The 20,335-nt window shown below is 39.7% G+C and overlaps 1 protein-coding gene and 1 non-coding gene across 5 annotated transcripts in view; one reads left to right on the top strand and one right to left on the bottom strand.

Moving 5' to 3' along the window:
* The window catches only part of STK38L (serine/threonine kinase 38 like), a 193,606-nt gene that overhangs the window by 130,672 nt on the left and 42,599 nt on the right, over positions 1 to 20,335 (bottom strand). For all 4 annotated transcript variants that reach the window (XM_074402955.1, XM_074402953.1, XM_039472310.2 and 1 more), the window contains one exon: positions 2,430 to 2,578. The gene's annotated coding sequence lies outside the window, so the exon portion shown is untranslated. The remainder of the gene's footprint in view (positions 1 to 2,429; positions 2,579 to 20,335) is intronic.
* On the top strand, positions 2,633 to 2,773 carry LOC120365248 (U4 spliceosomal RNA). Its single transcript, XR_005580251.1, has one exon. It is a non-coding gene; the product is annotated as a U4 spliceosomal RNA (small nuclear RNA).

Below are 20,335 nucleotides of genomic sequence, written 5' to 3'. Positions count from 1 at the left end.
GCATTCCCTCTTATTTATATTTTTTAGATGAAGTCTCACTCTGTCATCCAGGCTGGACTGTAGTGGCACTATCTCATCTCACTGCAACTTCTGTCTCCCAGGTCCAAGCGATTCTCCTGCCTCAGCCTCCTGAGTAGCTGGAACTACAGGTGTGCCACAATGCCTGGCTCACTTTTGTATTTTTAGTGGAGACAGGATTTTGTCATTTTGGCCAGGCTTGTCTCAAACTCCTGATTTCAGGTGATCTGCTGCCTCAGCCTCCCAAAGTGCTGGGATTACAGGCTTGAGCCACCATGTCCGGCCATATAGCTTTTAAGTGGTTAAGAGACAGGAACTAGAATTGAAATCTAGATAGTCTGACTGCTACAATGTTCTGCTTCCAGCTCTCATGTCCTATTCCTCTAGAATAAAAATCACACCTCATATATGTATTAACATACTTTAGAGCATTCTGCAGGAGCTCTGGCATGCTTAATTTAGGTGCCTTAAGGCAACAGTGACTTGCCAACACCAAATGACTTGGTAAACTAAATGGTGGCTCCCAGCCTTACTATGGATATTCAGATGTCCATGTCCTAAACTCTATAACCTGTCACTATTACATTTATGGCAAAAGGGATTTTGCAAATGTGGTTAAGTTCGGGATTTTGAGATGGGGAGATTGTCCTGGATTAGCCAAGTGGGCCCAATGTAATCACAAGGGTTCTTCTAAGAGGGAAGATGATGTGAAGATGGAAGTAGAAAGAGATAGAAATTTGAAGATGATGCTACAAAAGATGCTTTTGAAGATGGAGGAAAGGACCATGAGCCAAAAAGTGCAAGGAAAACAGTTCTAGAAGCTGGAAAAGGCAAGGAAAGATATTCCTCTAGAGTTTCCATAAGGAAGCACTCTGGCAACACCTTGACTTCACCCAGTGAAACTAATTTTAGACTTCTGGCTTTTGGAATTACAAAAGAATAAATTTTTGCGACTTTGAGTTGCCAAGTTTGTGATAATTTCTTACAGCATCAATAAGAAACTATTAATAATATGAATGGAGTGGGGTGGTAGGCATGGCAGCTACTGGATGAGGATGTCAGGGAGAGCTAGAACTAGTGCAGTGGTGAAAGCTCCTGGATATATTCAAGGATAGGATGGTCTGAGAAAAGGCTAAGAAGTAGCCTCAAGCTGTGGAGCTGAGGATGGCTGCAATTTCTAACACATCCCGCAGAAGGCTGGGCTTCTGGAAAGGTCAGGAACACTCAACTCAGGGATTGTTGAGTTGAAGGAACCTCTGCTGGTCTTACCAGCTTTCTTCAAGGTGCAGGACTGACACACATCCACTTGGTGAGATGGGGACCCAGGTGCTTTGGTGGTCAAGGAGTGGCACCTTGGCTCAGCATATAGCACAGTGTTTTACACATAATGGGGCCTCCTTAAGGTTTGTCCCTTGTTTTCTCCTGGACAGTGTGACTCAGAAGTAGGAAACACATACACATATTCACCACTATAAATACACATCTCAGAAATGAGACAAACATTTTCTCATTCTAGATTTCTAAATAAGTCCTAAAAATAAAGCCCTGAAAAAAAATTCTACCCAAACTTATAGGATTAAAGGGAATAATCAGATATAGGGAGTGGCTTTTCTCTAAGGAAATTTGTGCCATTTATCATAGATACTGAGCACTCCACCCACAGCAGTGAGAAATGTCAACATCAGCAATAAGTAGTTTCCACTATACCTGATTTATCATGGCCTCTGGGGTAAAACTGCAAACATATGCTATACGAATTAGTTTTAATCAGCCATTGTGTAAGAAATTGAAATATCAATACTCTATCATTTTTAAATAGGACAGTCTGAATTCCTAATGTTGGCCCCTGGAAAGACTACTTGCCAACACACTGGAGTATTTCTTGGTTTGCTCCCAAAGAAAGCATTATTCACAGAAAGACATTCTAGCATTTCAGAGCTCTGAGCCCTTAGTTTAAAATACTCTTGGTTTTTGAGTCAGAACTTAATGGTTTTGGGCCTATAGTGAGCAAGATTTATGAATCAGACCCCAGATACAATGCCACTTCTACTATTAACTTTTTTTTTCTGATTATAAATACAGTGCAAGAGCCCGTGGCCTGCAATGCCACAAGGTCTACCTCAAATGCCAAGGTTCTCATAGTGGCAGTCACACAAGAATTTCCTTTACAGTGTCCAGTTCATACTCCTACTCCAGCTGTGGTTGGTTGACAGTGATGTGAGGCAGTGATGTGAGGCTGCTGCTACAGTAGCAAGATGTTTCCAGCCTCAACCAAGATTAAAGGTGCAGGCAGGCAACCCCAGCATCAACTGGTATAACTGATTTCATAAAGCTATGAAAAGGAAGTCCATCTGGGAGAGAGGTAGACTAGCAAAATGTATTTATCCCTCACCTGATGAACTCCTACTTACGTTTCAAGGCTCAATTCAGATGTCTTATGGTGACACCATGAGATTAAATGACAAAGCTTAGCAGAGTTAAGGAAATGGCTTCTTCTACACCTTGACTTAGAACAGAGATGGTTCTGGAACAACACAGACTGACAGGAACACAGTAGCACCTGAAGGGATAAAAAAATTACAGTGTATGTCATTGTAGAAAATATAGGAATGCAAGCTTTGTGCAGTGGCAGTATCATAGCCAATGAGGTCAATCTGAGGCATGATTATTGCTAATTGAAAACTTCTCCCGATACCCTGCTGTGACAACTTGCAATATAGTCAGCATTGGCAATTTTTGACAGTCTTCACGGAGACTGAATTAAAAAAAAAAATACAGGAATGCAGGAAAGTGTACAATAAAAAAAATCCAAATCGCCCATAATAAAACCACATGGATATAGAACTATTAGCAACTTATTGTATTTTAAAAGGTATTTTATTTCCAGACAATTTAAAATCATTAATAAATTACGGTAAATCCATATAATACAGCCAGTAAAATAGATTTTTCAAAAATATTTAATGACATGGGAGAATGTTTGTGATATAATAAAAATTCATGTCGTATTTTTTCAGTATGATTTGAATTTTGTAAAAACATACACACATCTACAAACATACATTTAAAACTCCTGAGAATTGATTAATAAACAAATGAATTATAAATGAAAAATAATTGCAAATTCCTTGTCATTCTCTAAGTCATCCAAGCCCATCTCTGAGTTGCAGTCTATTTCTTTTCCTTCTTGAATCCGGTTAGGCCTGAGGCTGATTTGACCGGCAGAAAACAGAATAAATGATTCTGTGATAATTCTGGGCCTACCTTTTAAGAGGACTGGAAATTTCTAATTTTTCCCACTTGGAACTTAGCTGCTAAGCTATGAAGAGACCCAAGCAGCTATGGAGGAGCCATGTCGAGGATGATCATCCCCTTTGGCAAACAGCTGTAGCCAGCACTGGCCAGTATTCCTGCCAGCTTGCCAGGCATATGAATGAACCATCTTCAAAGTGGATCCTCCCTCCTCCAGGGAGGAATACACAAATGGTGTATTTCTGTTGGCTAAAATCAGAGGTCTTTATAACTTTTCCTCCTTTGTTCATCATATTGCTTTCTTTCACTTAGCTTCTTCATACTTCAATATTCCCTTCTTCAATTTTTGATAATTTGCCTGGGTTAGTTAAGATGATTTCTCATTAGAAAATGCTGTGGGAGGAGGCCGAGGTGGGTGGATCACAAGGTCAAGAGATCGAGACCATCCTGGTCAACATGATGAAACCCCGCCTCTACTAAAAATACAAAAAATTAGCTTGGCATGGTGGCACGTGCCTGTAATCCCAGCTACTCAGGAGGCTGAGGCAGTAGAATTGCCTGAACCCAGGAGGAGGAGGTTGCGGTGAGCCGAGATCGTGCCATTGCACTCCGGCCTGGGTAACAAGAGCAAAACTCCGTCTCAAAAAATAAAAATAAAAAAAAAAAGAAAATGCTGTGGGAGGGCCAGGCGCGGTGGCTCACGCCTGTAATCCCAGCACTTTGGGAGGCTGAGGCGGGTGGATCACGAGGTCAAGAAATCGAGACCATCCTGGTCAACATGGTGAAACCCTGTCTCTACTAAAAATACAAAAAATTAGCTGGGCATGGTGGCGTGTGCCTATAATCCCAGCTACTCAGGAGACTGAGGCAGGAGAATTGCCTGAACCCAGAAGGAGAAGGTTGCGGTGAGCCGAGATCGCTCCATTGCACTCCAGCCTGGGTAACAAGAGCGAAACTCCGTCTAAAACAAAAAAAAACAAAAACAAAAAAAGAAAAGAAAAAAAGAAAATGCTGTGGGAAAATATATATATATACACATATTTTATGTATGTAGTTTCCCAGTTTTCAACAGCACAATAACCATTTTTAACTAGGAAGACATACTTTTTTAAAAGACTTGTCCAAGAACATACCAGGTTGCCCTTTGGTACAATAAGCAGGTATTTATTAGGGAGAAGTATAAAGGCATGTGAGAGGCCATGTGCCTCTTACTACTCTATCTGATTCAGGTCAGGTGGAGGCTGACTGTGTTTTCTAACTCAATGAATGGAGTTTTTAATAAAAGATAATCTAGCCAGGTGCAGTGGTTCACACCTGTAATCCCAGCACTTTGAGAGACCAAGCCAGAAGTTTGAGACCAGCCTGGGTCACACAGCAAAACTTCGTCTCTACAGAAAAATTTTAAAAATAGCTGGGCATGGTGGTGTGTGCCTATAGTCCCAGCCATTTGGGAGGCTGAGGCAGGAAAATTGCTTGAGGCAAGGAGTTCAAGGCTGTAGTGAGCTATGATAGAGCCACTGTAGTTCAGCCTATGCAACAGAGCAAGACCCTGACTCTTAAAAAAAAAAAAAAAAAGATTATCTGCCTAATGTATTCAGTCATACCAAAGCAAGGGATGCCAACTATATTATTTCTGTTTTTTGGAATCATTCCACGATATAGAGCTCTAAGAGAGGATATTCCATACTGTAAAGCCTTAGTAGCATAAAACATTTCCCTGGTCCAAAATTGCTTTTAAAATTCTGCCCCGCTTCCCCCCAAAAATACTGGACAATAATACATTCAATATCACATGAGGTCTGGATATGAACAATTCATTAATTATTTGCATATATTTAGCACATTATTACACAATGTTCACGTGCCTGCTATTTTAGTAACCATAAGACTTTGAACTAAGCATGCTTTTGCCTTAAATCCAAGATAGCTAAATTTGGACATAATGTCTGTAGGACTACTCACTCCTAGGAGGAAGGAGATTCTTCAGAATCAGCTCTATTCATGTGTTTGGAGTAAGCCATCTCTGAGTTGTTTTTATTCACAACACTTCTGACACCGAACACGGGGTTTTCACTGACATCACTCCATTCTCTAACTCTTCGAACACAAACTAGATGTTCTACAATTCAATTCAATTCTGACACTGTCTACCTAGAGTGAGTGCAGACCCCACAGGTTAAGGACTTGGTCCCAAAAGACTGCTCCCACTTCAGATACCAATTGCCAGTTTGGGCCACCCATACTCCTGGGCAACTGGTTATAAAGTAGGGGGATTCCTACAACCCTCTCCTCAGGTTCATAGAACTCATGACAGTCATCTACTTACTATTTCCAGTTTCTTACAACGGATAGAATTTAGGAGCAGCCAAATGGAAGAGATGCATAGGGCAATGTATGGTAGGGGGAATGGGGGAGAAGTTTCTAAGCCCTCTTTGGGTTCCCACCCTCCTCCTAGCACTTTGATGTGTTCACCAACCCAGAAGCTCTCCAAGCCCGATTGTTTAGTTTTTTTGTTTTTGTTTTTGTTTTTTTTTTTTCATAGAGGCTTCATTACATGAGCATGATTGATTAAATCATTGGTGATTAGTGACTGAAGTCCATCTACAGCCCCTTTCCCCTCACTGGAGGTTGGGGATAGTGGGGAGGCTGAAAATTCCAGCCTTCTTATCACATGATTGGCTCCTCTGGCAACCAGCGCCTATCTTGAAGCCACCTGGGGGCCCACCAGGAACCACTATATTAGCATAAATTTAGATATGGTTGAAAGGGACTTGTAATGAATAATGAAAAATGCTTTAATCACCCCTATTGCTCAGGAAATTCCGGGAATTTTGGAAGCTATGCCAAGAACTGGGAACTGGTGGAGCATGGTGGCTCACACCTGTAATCCTAGCACTTTGGGAGACCCCCTGTCTTGAACCAGGAGCTCAAGACCAGCCTGGGTGAGATGGCAAACCGCATTTCTACAAAAAAAAATATAAAAATTAGCCTATTTGGGTGTGAACCAAAGATCATGGAGCTTAAATTTAGTGGGGGTAATTCAGTCCATGAAAAAATGAGTAAACAAAATAATTTCAGGTACTGCTATGAAGAAAATATAACCCAGTGATGTGCTAGAGATAGTCTGGGAGACTACTTTAGATTCCGTGCCAAGGGAAGGCTCTCTAAGCAAGGAGTCTCCAAAGCTAAGCCACCCTTCCCATCACAGCCTGGTCTAACAAGGAGGGGTTGAGAAAAACAAGCAGCATTTCTCTGTGTAATATGCAAAAAACATTTTTCAATGCTTGTGGGAATGGGAAATAACGGTAGGGAGATCCTTTTGCTGTGAACTGATTTTTTTCTTAGAATCAGGATAGTTCAAAATTCCAGAAAATTTTGATCTTACACAAATCCATCTCCAGCTGTTCCTAAATTTTGAATTTTCCTTCAGACATTTTTTCTGTTGTGTAATGCTCCTATCTTCTTTCCTTTTTTTCACCTTTTCCTTTGATATATCCCATTAGAAATACAGAGTCATTTACTATCAAGTCTGGTCAACCACATGCATTTTGAAGTATTTACTTCCAAATGAAAGAGGAGTAATTTACATCTAAAAAGAGCTTTTAGCACTGAGTGTCTTGGTCATCACGTATCACAGTTACGTGATATGTCATATATCACATAACTGATATGACTTGGTTCACTTTTTTTTTTTTTTTTTTTTTTTGACAGGGTCTCTCTATGTCTCCCAGGCTGGAGTGCAGTGGTGAGATCTCAGCTCACTGAAACTTCCACCTCCCAAGTTCAGGTGATTCTCCTGCCTTGGCCTCCAGAGTAGCTGGGATAACAATTGTGTGCCACCATGTCTGGCTAACTTTTTTTGTATTTTTAGTAGAGACAGGGTTTCACCACATTGGCTAGGCTGGTTTTGAACTCCTGATCTCAAGTGCTCTGCCCACATTGGCCTCCCAAAGTATTGGGTTATGGTTGTGAGCCACTGCACCCAGCCATCTTTTGCATTAATGGGTGCCATATTTCGAAGACAGCACATAGTGGTGAAAGACCATGGGCTTTAGGGTCAGGTCTAGCTTTGAGTCCCTACTCTTCCACTTGCTGTCTGAGTGAATGTGATCAAATTACTTAATATTTTCTGGGTGGAAATCCTAGCTACATTTTAGGGCTATAGGACCAAAGATATTCAAAGAAAATTGTCTGGCAAACACTAGGCCCTTAATTCGCAGAAGTTATTACTATTATTCTAGTCATGCTTGGTAATCTATATAAGCTCTTGGATTCTATATATGGTTGAGTCTGACATTTCCACTTTTGCCTTTCAAAATCTGCTGTGAATGTCCTTGTAAATATAAACCTTGTGTCTTCCAAATGGAAAGGGGAAAAACCCAATTAAGATTTCATTGCATAAAAGTAAGTGTGCTGGAATTAGAGCTATGTGATATTAAACAGATTAATTTCCATGGGCTGTTGATGCAGTCATAAGCCTAAAATAATTTGGCAGAGCTAATCCAGACCAGCAAAAACAGACTTCTGAACTGGCACATAGCACAAAAGGTAGTTCTCCTTATGCCCAAATTTAGATGTTGACTCATGCAGGCTGGGTTAAACATCTGAGGAACAAAGTGATATCACCCAAGGAGGCAGGATGACATCATTCTCCAAATGTTTCTTGTCTGTCTGGTTTTGGGGATTAGACCTTTTTAGTTCCTATTCATAATTTCCATTGGTTGCTTTTAAATACTACCCTCCTTGAGAGATGCAACATCAGTTCCTGCCTATCTTTAAATTTCCTGTGTATTGTATTATTTTTCCTTGTCTGACATGGTATTTTTTTTCCTACCCTACTCATTCTATTGAAAGTGGTCTCAAAGGAGCCACTAAAAATGGTCTAGTTGCTCAACCCAATAGCTTTCTTTTTTGTTTTTCTCTGGATCTGTATATGGTGGTTGACACTGTTGATGGATTCCTTTTCCTTGTCACTCTCTTTTTTGCTTTCCTATGCTTGTATCAGGATTCCCTTAATTTCAAAAGTCAGTTCTTAGGAGCCTCCTTCATATGTTTCTCTTCCACAAGCCACCACGAGGTGTTCTCCAGAGTTACAATTCAAGCCCTTTTCCCTGTTCACATACTCTCCCCACCAGCACATCATCCTGTGTCCCCACTCTTATGCACCTTTCCCCATACTCAACCTGTTTGGGTCACTGAATCTGCCCCAACTAAGAACCTTCCATTTTCTCCATTATTTTCACAATAAAGCCCAGGCAATCTTAGAAGACCATTAAATGCTTTATAACTGGGTCTTAGCAAATCTTTTGAGCTTTATCCTGACTACTAAGGTTCTCTGCCCCTGCTCATGGTTTTTCTTTCTCTCTCTCCATTCTGCCTTCCTCAAAAATCTTGGAAATCCTCCAAGATCGAATTCAAATATCACTTCTGCAAAATCTTCCTTAGCACCTTCCTCCCTTCTCCCCTAGTAGAATTAGTGCCTTTATCATATTTCCCATATCATTTTTTTTTCTGTACGACTAGTGTAGCAATTCTCAGGTTTTATTACTGTCTGTTCTGGACTTGTTTGTTCCCTTAAATAGGGACTTCTTGAGAGAAATGACATTACCTTCTGTGTCTTATTATTATTCATACTACTCAGCACAGTACTTTGCAGATAACTGTGTCCTTGAGAAATGTTTCTTGATTTGAATTGAACCTATTTTTCAAAGATCAGTCTTCTAATCAGGTGCAGTTTCATTGCTACTTAAAACACAAGACAGAGATTGAGAGAGAGAGAGAGAGAGAGAGAGAGAGAGAGAGAGAGAGAGAGAAAATCTTTGTCATCAGCTCATTGTATCTTAGCCGTATTTAGGCCTTCATACCAAAGCTCTTTTCTACTCTATACATAATTAAACCGTGGACAAAATAAAGGTGTTCCATGCTATGTATAACCAACTCCCTGGTCAGCTAAATTTCAGTGCAGAATCATCAGAAAGAATCAGAATGTCTAGCCTACTGTACAGGAATAAAGGGTCTATTTAATTAAGTTGGATAAGCTCTTCTATGACACCAGGGTATTATCTAGTACATTTCTTCTCCTAGGATATTAAATAGGGCCTGGATACATGTTACAATAAATGCACACAAGCTCTAATTTTGTTCAGCAAAATAAATGGTTACTTAAAACTAAGCCTGGATAGACTCAATTGTATCAGGTAACTAAGCCAGACAGAAAAAAGCCTTATTCTAAGGCCGGGCGCGGTGGCTCAAGCCTGTAATCCCAGCACTTTGGGAGGCTGAGGCGGGTGGATCATGAGGTCAAGAGATCGAGACCATCCTGGTCAACATGGTGAAACCCCGTCTCTACTAAAAATACAAAAAATTAGCTGGGCATGGTGGTGCGTGCCTGTAATCCTAGCTACTCAGGAGGCTGAGGCAGGAGAATTGCCTGAACCCAGGAGGCAGAGGTTGCGGTGAGCCGAGATCGCGCCATTGCACTCCAGCCTGGGTAACAAGAGCGAAACTCCGTCTCAAAACAAACAAACAAACAAACAAACAAACAAACAAACAAAAGCCTTATTCTAGTGGTTGTGAAGGGCACAGTTTTTCTACTTTCAGCCACTATTCAGCCAAGATCTGTTTCACCAATGATCTCTATACAGGAGTATCTAGTGGTTTTTTTTTTTTTTTTTTTTTTTTTAATGCAGAACATCATAAAGGCAACAGAAAAAAGTATCTACTGTGAATGATAAAATCTCTACTGCTTAATAAGGGCACATACAATTTATAATATACATTTCTATTAAAATAATTGATAGCATACATTGAGCAATAACATGTATATGTTAAACACTGGTTCAATACCTTACATGGATTATCTCATTTCCTCACAATAATCCTATGAGGTTGTAACTATTATTATCCCCATTTTATGCATGAGCCAACTGAAGGTCAAGTAACTCCCTAGTGTCACAGAGCTACTAAGCTGCGAGCTATGAGTCAAAGTCTGACAATCCATAAGCAAAGTGGCCAAGGAAATGTGGCCAGGCAGGTCTTACTCTTTGCTTATCCATTTTTTCCAGCCCAGTCTTAAGATCCTTAAATCCTTAAGGACTGAGGCTTTGTCAGTTATATCTACAGAAGACTTTTATCTCTTTTTGAAGTGTAAAAGGAAGAGAGAAAGGGAGAAATGCAAAGCAAGTCAAATTATACGAATTCAGTTTTCTGCTCAAACCTTGGTTGATAGCTACATGTGGCTACGTGGAAGCTGTGCTCAAAGTTCTGTAGGTCCTTTGCAGAGTGTCTTGCTTCATCTTAGCAGAAACAAGTCTCCTTTTTCTGGATCTCCCCTCTGCCTTCCCAGGGGAGCTTTATAACATGGAGTTCAGGGGGCTCAAGTACAGAATTGTCAAGCATTGCCATGCAATTATTGTATTTACACAGACATTTTTCTTTTGCAAGCTGACATTTATCCTTCTCTTTTTTCCAGTGTTACCAGAAAAATGCCTCCATATTGCTTTTGAAGACAATGAGCCAAAAGATTAATTATTTATTAGCCTATCCTTTTCTTAGCAGAAGCCCTGAAAATAGTGCTATGCCTTTCTACTGCCAAGATAGGCTACTTGTAAACATTTCTTTACAGCTGCCAGTTATTACTATGGCATGATCAGTCTACTCCTGAGAAAGGTGGCTTCCTACATTGTGTCTCCAAGAAAGCATGTTACTGTCTCTCAAATTACTTAGAGGCTATTGTTTAAAAGAGAATTGCAATAACTATTAAATGCAAAAATCAATGCCTTTTATTAGCAAATTGCAGTAAAAATCTTAGATGGATTATTAACAATCATTAATAGTGATGGTGTGGCAAAATGCAAAACATTTGACACACATTATGTTGCTGAGGGTGTGGGAAAACAGATATATATTACTTGTAGGAGTATCAATCCATTGGTAAAACTTTTCATAGATAGTAATTTAGCAATAGCTATTGACATTGCAAATGCATTTACAGATGATTCATAACTGATTCATTGTTGCACTACTTTGTAACAGGAAAAGACACAGTCTAAATATCCATCAATAAGGTACCTAAATGAAAACCTAAAAAAGATTGACAAAGCTCTATGGGTAACACAGAATAGTATCTAAACTCTGTGTCGGGGGCTGTGTGTGGGTGGATGTGTGTGTGGGTGTTTATATACAGTGCTGTGCTGGTAAATATTCAACAACCAGCCCCACAAGTGTAGTTTCATAAATGTTGATAGACAAAAGAAATGAAAGTGAAACAGGTAGACATATTTTGGAGTTTCACTGGCACATCAGTCATATGCATGACCTCTTTGCTCAATCAGATATTAATTTAAAATACTGGAAGGATACCTCCTCAGTTTTTTGTTCCATTATGCACAATGATAAACTTTGAAGTTTAATTTGTATTATTAATACTTTTATCGTCATTTTCATAAGTCTAGATAATCAACAAAACAAAGAATTAAGTTCTGATTTGTATCATTTGCTGATTTCTATGGCAGAAATACTCCCAAATTGGCCATTTTCAAGATACCAACGTGTCATCATGTAATACAGAGTTTCCATGTATTCTGGAGAGACACACATACCTCTATGTACATCATTATATAGTATTTCTATCATATGTATACAGCAGATGCAAATAATTTCAAGAGCACAAATAGTGAAATGTAGTGAAATAATTGGGAAGAGATTAATTTTTACTGGTTATTAGCTTTGTATAACTTATTTAACTTATTAAAGTAATAAAGTAAGTTAATTTATTTTTAAATAATGGCTGTGTTTAATTAGCAGCTGATGAAATTGTTATAAACAATTGGCTCTCTCAAGTTGGTATAAGCCAGAGCCAGCATACCACTGTGTGTATAATTAATTTAAATTCAAATTAACAAATTCTGCATTTATTTATTAAAGAAACAAATATTCATTTAGCATCTACAATGCAGAATGGTTGCTGCCCTCTTGGAACAGGGTCCCAGCAGAAAACAGAAAGCATACTGAATGCTTTCAGTTTCCTTAAGAAACAGAAGGAAAATTCAATGAAGGGACTATTTATAAAGGAGTAAACAAGGTTAAGGAAACACAGAGAGGCTGGCACATCTGTTAATATATGAGAAGATATTCAGATATTAAATTGTACACTTTAAGTGGGTAAGTTGTATGACATGTGAATTATATCTCCATCAAGCAGTTTTAATAAGAGAGGAAGAGAGGCTGAGTCTCCCAGGGACTAACTAACAATGGCAGAGAGCCATTATTCACATGGCCTATGGGGCAAGAGGAGGAACAGTGTTATCAGAAACCTGTGAGAAATGAAAACCCAGAGGAAGGGCTAACTAGCAAGAGCTGTGCTTAAAGAGAGACTTAGTACCCCAATTGTAGCTCTAAAGCAGAGAGAATTGGAGGAAAAAATCCAGAGGAAGGGCTAACCAGCAAGAGCTATGTTTAAAGAGATTTAGTCAGTGACCCAATTGTAGCTCTAAAGCAGAGAGAATAGCCCAAAAATTCTCCTCTCCTGCTCCTCAATCTCCTATTGATGTCTCCCATTGGCCAAACTCAACTGTAAGTGAGAGGGCAAGGGAACTTGAGAGATCCATTTATAAATGTCAACTCTCTAGGGCATAGAACAGATCCATAAGGGTCTGAATCTGAGGGCAAACAAAGGAGAGTCAGCACACACACACACACAGAAAGAGATAGAGTTTTTGCCAGTATAGTATAGGTATAGCATATCTCTAGAAGAAACACAAGAAAATTGTTAACACTGGTTGGATTCAGGGAAGGAAGAAGCTAGAACAACATAGGCTTTTCACTCTATAACATTTTGTGACTTTTTAATTTTGAACCACGTAAATACATTACCTATTTCAAAAAATATATACCATCTAAATTTAAAAAGTGAAAATAAACCAAAACCCAAGTGATTTTGTGGCAGTCATTAAGGCTGTTCACAAATACACCAATTCTTCTCTCCTGAACACAGAGTAGGATTATAGTTCTCCAATCCGGTTGAAGTTAGATGTTGACAAATCTTATTTGACAAATGAAATATGAGTAGAACTAACATATGTCTCGTATGTCCCATTCAGGCAGAAGCCTTGAAAGTCAATGGATTTATTGCCATTTTCCCATTTTCCTGCCTTAGTAAGTGTGGAAGCATCTATCTAGATGGAGTTCCTGTTAACCAGAGTCTATGACTTATAAGGAGCATACACCCACCCTTCAACCACTTCACTGCAATGAACATATAGCATGAGTGAGAAATAACTATTGTTGCTTTAAATTACTGAGCTTATGGGATTGTTTGCTACTACAGTATACACTAGCTTATCCTCACTGATACAGGATTGAATAGATGACTCCTGACATTATTTCCATATCTAAAATATAAGATTTTTAAATATATTTATATTTAGCCTCATATTAAAAACAACTCACATATTTCCATCCACAGAAACATGATTGATTGTAATGATAGTACAAATATTAACTTATGAGTATTAATATCAAATCTAAATTTAGCAACTTGTATCAGCACTTCAAAAATATACAACTTTGGCTGGGCACGGTGGCTCATGCCTGTAATACCAGCATTTTGGGAGGCTCAGATAGACAGATCACCTGAGGTCACGAGACCAGCCTGGCCAACATTGTGAAACTCCACCTCTACTAAAAATACAAAAGTTAGTCGGGCATGGTAGTGCACACCTGTAATTCTAGCTACTCAGGAGGTTAAAGCAGGAGAATTGCTTGAACCTGGGAGGTGGAGGTTGCAGTGAGCCAAGATTGCACCACTGCACTCCAGCCTGGGTGACAGAGAGACTGTTTCAAAACAAAACAAAACACACCTTTTGACCAAGGAATTCTACTCCTAAAAATCAATTCTAATGAAATAGACAACAATGATGAAATTTTACTGAAAGATTGTTATATACCAGGTCCTATTCTAAGTGCTTTGTATAAATTAATTTAGAATGTTTATAGCAATCCTTTGATACATAACCTATTATTATTACCTATTCATATTACACTTTTATACAGTAAGAGTGAGGCTTAGAGATGTTAAGAAACTTATAAAAATTCTATAACTATCAGGTAGAGTATCTGGAATTTTCATCTATCAGCTTGACTCCAGAGACCATGCTTTCAACCACTATGATATAATTTTCAGCTACTTCTTAAATAGGTGTATGTTAACTGTAGCATTGCTTTAGAATAACAAAAGTGCAAGAGTGGTTGAAGCAATTGTGGTAGCACTCTGTGATAGAATACTCTACATGTGCAGTCATTTTTTTTAAATCACAAAGAGGCACATGAAAAGATACTGTGATGGGAAGGGTGTGGCGAAAAGGGCACCTTTGTACTCCATTGGTGGAACTGTAAATTAGTACAGCCATTCTGAAAACAATATGGAGGTTCCTTGAAAACTGAAAACCGTATGATCCAGCAATTCCTCCTCTAGGTCTGTATCCAAAGGAACTGAAATCGGTATGTGGAAAAGATGTCCACACTTCCATGTTCACTGAAGTACTGAAGTAAAGTAAAATATAGAGATAAATTACTAATTAAAAACATTTTCTTTGGGAAGCAAGAATTGTAGTTCAGAACATACACATAGATTGAGTGGTCTTCCTTGAGTATGTTTGAGGAACAAAAAGAAGGTTGGAGGTTTTTTAAAAACAGGAAATGTTACTTACTGGTTTTTCTGTTTGTTTGTCTTCTGAGACAGGATCTGACTCTGTCACCCAGGCTGGAGTGCAGTGGTGTCATCATGGCTCACTGCAGCCTTGACCTCCCCAGGCTCAGGTGATCTTTCCACCACAACCTCCCAAGTAGCTGGGATTATAGGTACATACAACCACACCTGGCTAATTTTCATATTTTTTTTGTAGAGATGGGGTTTTGCCATGTTTCCCAGGCTGGTCTCCAACTCCTGAGCTCAAGCAATCCACCAGCCTTGGCCTCCCAAAGTGCTGGTATTACAGGCTGAACCACTGCACTTGGCCCCTACTTAATTGTTTTGAAAGAACATTCACTGGCACTAGTAAGGTTCTGAAGAGCTGGTGAGCTCTTGACTGATGAGTGATGGTGGTGGGTAAAACTAAGAGTCGTAGTAGGTTGTTTGAGTAGGCATTAGGTAAAACTGGTTTCAAGTTACAGCAGGCAGTTTCAGCAGCCAGGTTTGCAGAGAATTACATTCTTGGAGCAATGTTATGTGCCCTGAGTACCTTTCCCCCAGCCTCTTGACTCTGTTTTAGCTGGGTATGACAAAAGTGACCTATTAAATAATTTTCATAATCAATTTTCACCGCAACATTATTAACAATAGCCATGGTGGAGGTGGCTGCCAAGATGGCCAAGGAGGAGCAGCTCTGGTCTATACCTCCTAGTGAGATCAACACAGAAGGGGGGTGATTTCTGCATTTACAACTGAGGTACCTAGTTTATCTCATTGGGACTGGTTAGACAGTGGGTACAGCCCACGGAGGGCAAGCTGAAGTAGGGTAAGGTGTTGCCTCACCCAGGAAGCACAAAGGGTCAAGGAACTCCCTCCCTTACCCAAGGGAAGCTGTGAGGGACCGTGTGGTGAGGAACGACACATTCTGGCACAGATACTATGCTTTTCCCACGGTCTTCGCGACTTGCAGACCAAGAGATTCCCTCGGGTGCCTATACCATCAGGACCCTGGGTTTCAAGCACGAAACTGGGATGCTGTTTAGCTTTACTTGCAAATTTATATAGGGCTTATAAATATTTTTATTGAGTATTGTTTAAATGATCTGGACTTAAATCACACCATCAATTTAAAAAATAGGCATTTTGATGTTATTATTAACAATGTTGGCTGGGTGTAGTGGCTCATGCCTGCAATCCCAGCACTGTGGGAGGCCAGGAAGTTGGGAGGATCTCTTGAGCCCAGGAGTTTGAGACCAGCCTAGGCAACGTAGCAAAACCTAGTCTGTACAAAAAATTTTTTAAAATTAGCCGATATGATGGTGCACGCCTGTAGTCCCAGCTACTTGGGTGGCTGAGGTGGGAGGCGTGCTTGAGCTAGGGAGGCTGAGGCTGCAGTGAGCTGTCATCATACCACTGTACTCTGGCCTGGGCAACAGAGTGAGATCCTGTCTCAAAAAACAAACAAAATCAAAGTTAGTAGGGGAAAATAGAAGGAAAAGACTTCTAAGACCATATTGAAATCACGCATAAGAAATAATAGGCTCTTAGGGAATTCTATTATTATTGCGTCAGCAAGGGGAGATTTGGTAAGCCTCTGCAAAACATCAAGGCAGCAGATCGAAATAGGAGAAAGACAACAGCATTTCAAAAACAAACAAATGCAGTTTTTGAAGCAGGAGCGGCCTCAAGAAACAGACCTCTGGAACACCAAACCGGGAAGGAAGAGGTGTTTATTATTATGGCTTGGGAACAAGGCTTTATGTTTTGTCTAAACGGCCAAGCTAAGCTCCCCTAACAAAGAGAAGCTCTGCCTTTATATAGGCTTAGACTCTAGATACTACACATGAAACCATCTTAGGTTTCCAGCCTTAGAAATCACTTGTAAGTGAAAGGGTCTTGGGTTTACAGTTTTAGAAATCACATAAGAAAGGGTTTTGCATTTACAGCTTTAGAAATCACATACTAAAGGGTCTTGAGTTTACAGCTTTAGAAATCACATGTGAAAGGGTCTTGGGTTTACAGTTTTAGGAATTACATGTGAAAGCGTCCTGGTCTCTGGATGGAGGAGTTTTGATCTTGTTTAAGTAAAAGCAGTGTCTTCTGGAGAGATTCCCCCATACCACACCTGCCATCTTATAGGAAGGTGATTTAGGAGGCGCCAGTCGGCCAGCCTTTTCTGCCATTGAAATGCAGTGTGGAAGTCAAGGGGGAGGTGATCCTAGATGCCTGTGTCTCCTTCCTCACTTCGAATCAAGTTCTGCCACTTCCTGTGAGTATGACTTTGGTAAAGTTATTTAACCTCTCTGGACCTCAGTTTCCTCCTTTGTAAAATCAAAATGATGCTACCTTAATTAGGTTCTTGACAGGCATGCCAAGTACAATTGTACAGCCTATGAACAAAGGAAGCTAGTGGAAGAGGTGAGAAGGGACTAGCATCCCACCTGGGCTCAGATCACTGAGCAGCATTTACCTTGCAGAAGTTTTCTTTCTAGTTTGCACAAGACCCCTGTAGATTACCTCAGGACTGGATGTTCTAAGGATTTAAGAGACAACCTATTTGTAAAGCACTTAGTAAGCAGCAATCAATGGTAGCTGCTATGGTATTCTGTCACTTATTGGAAATCTACACTGCAAATAGAAGTCGGACCCAGCCCTGTGTGATAGAGATGGCCACAACGGGAAGGGCAGGTCTCTGACAAAGTCTGCTTCCCCAGGGATTCTAAAGGACATAAGGGAAGGGACCTGTCTTACTCACCTCTGATGTTCCAGGCAGTTAGCAGACAATAAATTTTTGTTTAATGATTGAGTAAATAGAAGGATCCTCTTACTTCTTGTTTTTGAAAAAGTAACAATAATAAAAGCATCTTTGAAAATATTTGCTTGGATGCGTTTTTGAGCGCCTTATTCTCCTATGTTGGTTTTCAGTTCGCCAGTTCTCAAACTGAGTTTTCTGTCCGTTTTGAGGACACTTAGAGGGTAAATTTAGGTCTCTGTTCAGAGTATGTCACTTCATTGTCTTATATTTAGAAAGAGAATTCTCAAATAACGAAACCAAGCAGTAACAACTCAATAGATTCTCCAAGCTTTTTTTTTTTTTTTTTTTTTTTTTTCTGTCGTGTTTGCCATGTAATCAAACTTTCAGCCCCACAGAAGTGGAACTAAACCACCCATTATGTTATATTGATCAAATTTAAGTCTGATTTCTTTAGAGTCTTTCTGCTGACCTTTGTTGTCTCTTCCTTTCATTTAGATTACTGAATGAGTCTGGCTCTTTAAATTATGCTTACTGAACTCTGTGATAGCCCAGAACAGCAACTAGGACTGGGAGAAATTGTCTGCTGAGATAAGTGGTAGAAGAGCCTTCTCCTGGTTCCACCCAGACTCCTCCTCATCTTCCAATGTGCAGTGGAGACTCAAACCACACCATGACCCCATTAGCAGTATAGGGAGATTCTGGAATGGTCTTCTTCAGTGACAAAGAGGGGATGCATCTGAGGTATCATGGAAACCGTCTTTCCTCTAAACAAAACTTGCAGTGGAATCTGGCAAAATAATCTTCTCCGTTTAACAAATATAATTTTTCTATAGTTGCCTCTGAGTTAAGCAACTAGCTCTAAAATATGATATGATGCAATAAAATGCAATATGCCTTGCTAATGTGGGTCATTTATTCTGTTTGTGTCCTATTCCTGTTGCATTGCTGGGTTGAATTCCTCACTTTCTTCTAGTTCACCAGTGACTGGGCTCATTAACTTGTCAGAATTAAACCTTATGTGTTGTGCTACTAGCTTCTTTTTCCTTAACAAAAACTATATATATATATTTTTTGAGACAGAGTTTCTCTCGTTACCCAGGCTGGAGTGGAGTGCAATGGCGCAGTCTCAGCTCACCGCAACCTCCGCCTCCTGCGTTCAGGTAATTCTCCTGCCTCAGCCTTCTGAGTAGCTGGGATTACAGGCAAGCGCCACCATGCCCAGCTAATTTTTTGCATTTTTAGTAGATACGGGGTTTCACCATGTTGACCAGGATGGTCTCGATCTCTTGACCTCGTGATCCACCCGCCTCGGCCTCCTGAAGTGCTGGGATTACAGGCATGAGCCACCGCGCCCAGCCCAGCTATTTTTTTTTTTTAATTTTAACTTTGATTTTAGATTCATGGGGTACATGTGCAGGCTTGTTACATTGGTATATTACATGATGCTCAGGTTTGGCTATGATTGACCCCTTCACCCTGGTAGTGAGGATACCACCCAACAGGTAGTTTTCCAGCCATTGCCCCTCTTCCTTCCTCCCCATTCTTAGAGTCCCCAGTGTCTGTTATTCTTATGTTTGTATCCATGTGTACCCAATATTATGCTCTCACTTATAAGTAAGAACATGCAGTATTTGTTTTTCTGTTCCTGCATTAATTCTCTTAGAATAATGGCCTCCAGCTGCATCCTTGTTGCTGCAAAGGACATGATTTTGTTCTTTTTGTGGATATTCCAGTGTATTAGTACCACATTTTCTTTATCCAATCCACCATGGATGGGCAACTAGGATGATTCCATGTCTGCTATTTTGAATAGGGCTGTGATGGACATATGAGTGCATGTGTCTTTTTGGTAGAACTATTTATTTTCCTTTGGGTATATAACCAGTAATTACATTATTGGGTTGAATGGTAGCTCTGTTTTAACTTCTTTGAGAAATCTCCAATCTGCTTTCCACAGTGGCTGAACTAATTTATTAATACATTCCTACCAGCAATGTGTAAGTGTTCCTTCTTCTCTGAAGCTTTGTCAGCATCCATTACTTTTTAACTTTCATGAGATGGTATTTATTGTGGTCTTGATTTCTCTAATAATTAGTGATGATGAGCATTTTAAAATGTTTGTTGGTTAACCGTATGTCATCTTTTGAGAAGTGTCTGTTCACGTCCTTTGCCCATTTTTTAATAAAGTTATTTGTTTTTTTTGCTTGTTGCTATGTTTAAGTTCCTTATAGATTCTGGATATTAGACCTTTGTTGGATGCATAGTTTGTGAAAATTTTCTCCTATTTCTGTAGGATGTCTGTTCACTCTGTTTATAGTTTCTCCTGTTGGGCAGAAGCTCCTTAGTTTAATTAGATCCCACTTGTCAATTTTTGCTTTTGTAATTGCTTTTGAGGTCTTAGCCATAAATTCTTTGCTAAGGTTGATGTCCAGAATGGTATTTCCTAGACTTTTTCTGGGAATTTTTATAGTTTGAAGTCTTACATTTAAATATTTGATCAGTCTTGAGTTAATTTTTATATACGGTGACAGGTAGGGATCTAGTTTTATTTTTCTGCATATGACTAGCCAGTTAGCCTAGCATCATTTATTGAAAAGGGAGTCCTTTCCACATTGCCTATT

This window comes from Saimiri boliviensis, chromosome 7, assembly GCF_048565385.1.
Source record: "Saimiri boliviensis isolate mSaiBol1 chromosome 7, mSaiBol1.pri, whole genome shotgun sequence".
Classification (NCBI taxonomy): Eukaryota; Metazoa; Chordata; class Mammalia; order Primates; family Cebidae; genus Saimiri; species Saimiri boliviensis.
This window is presented reverse-complemented; position numbering and strand designations above follow the sequence as displayed.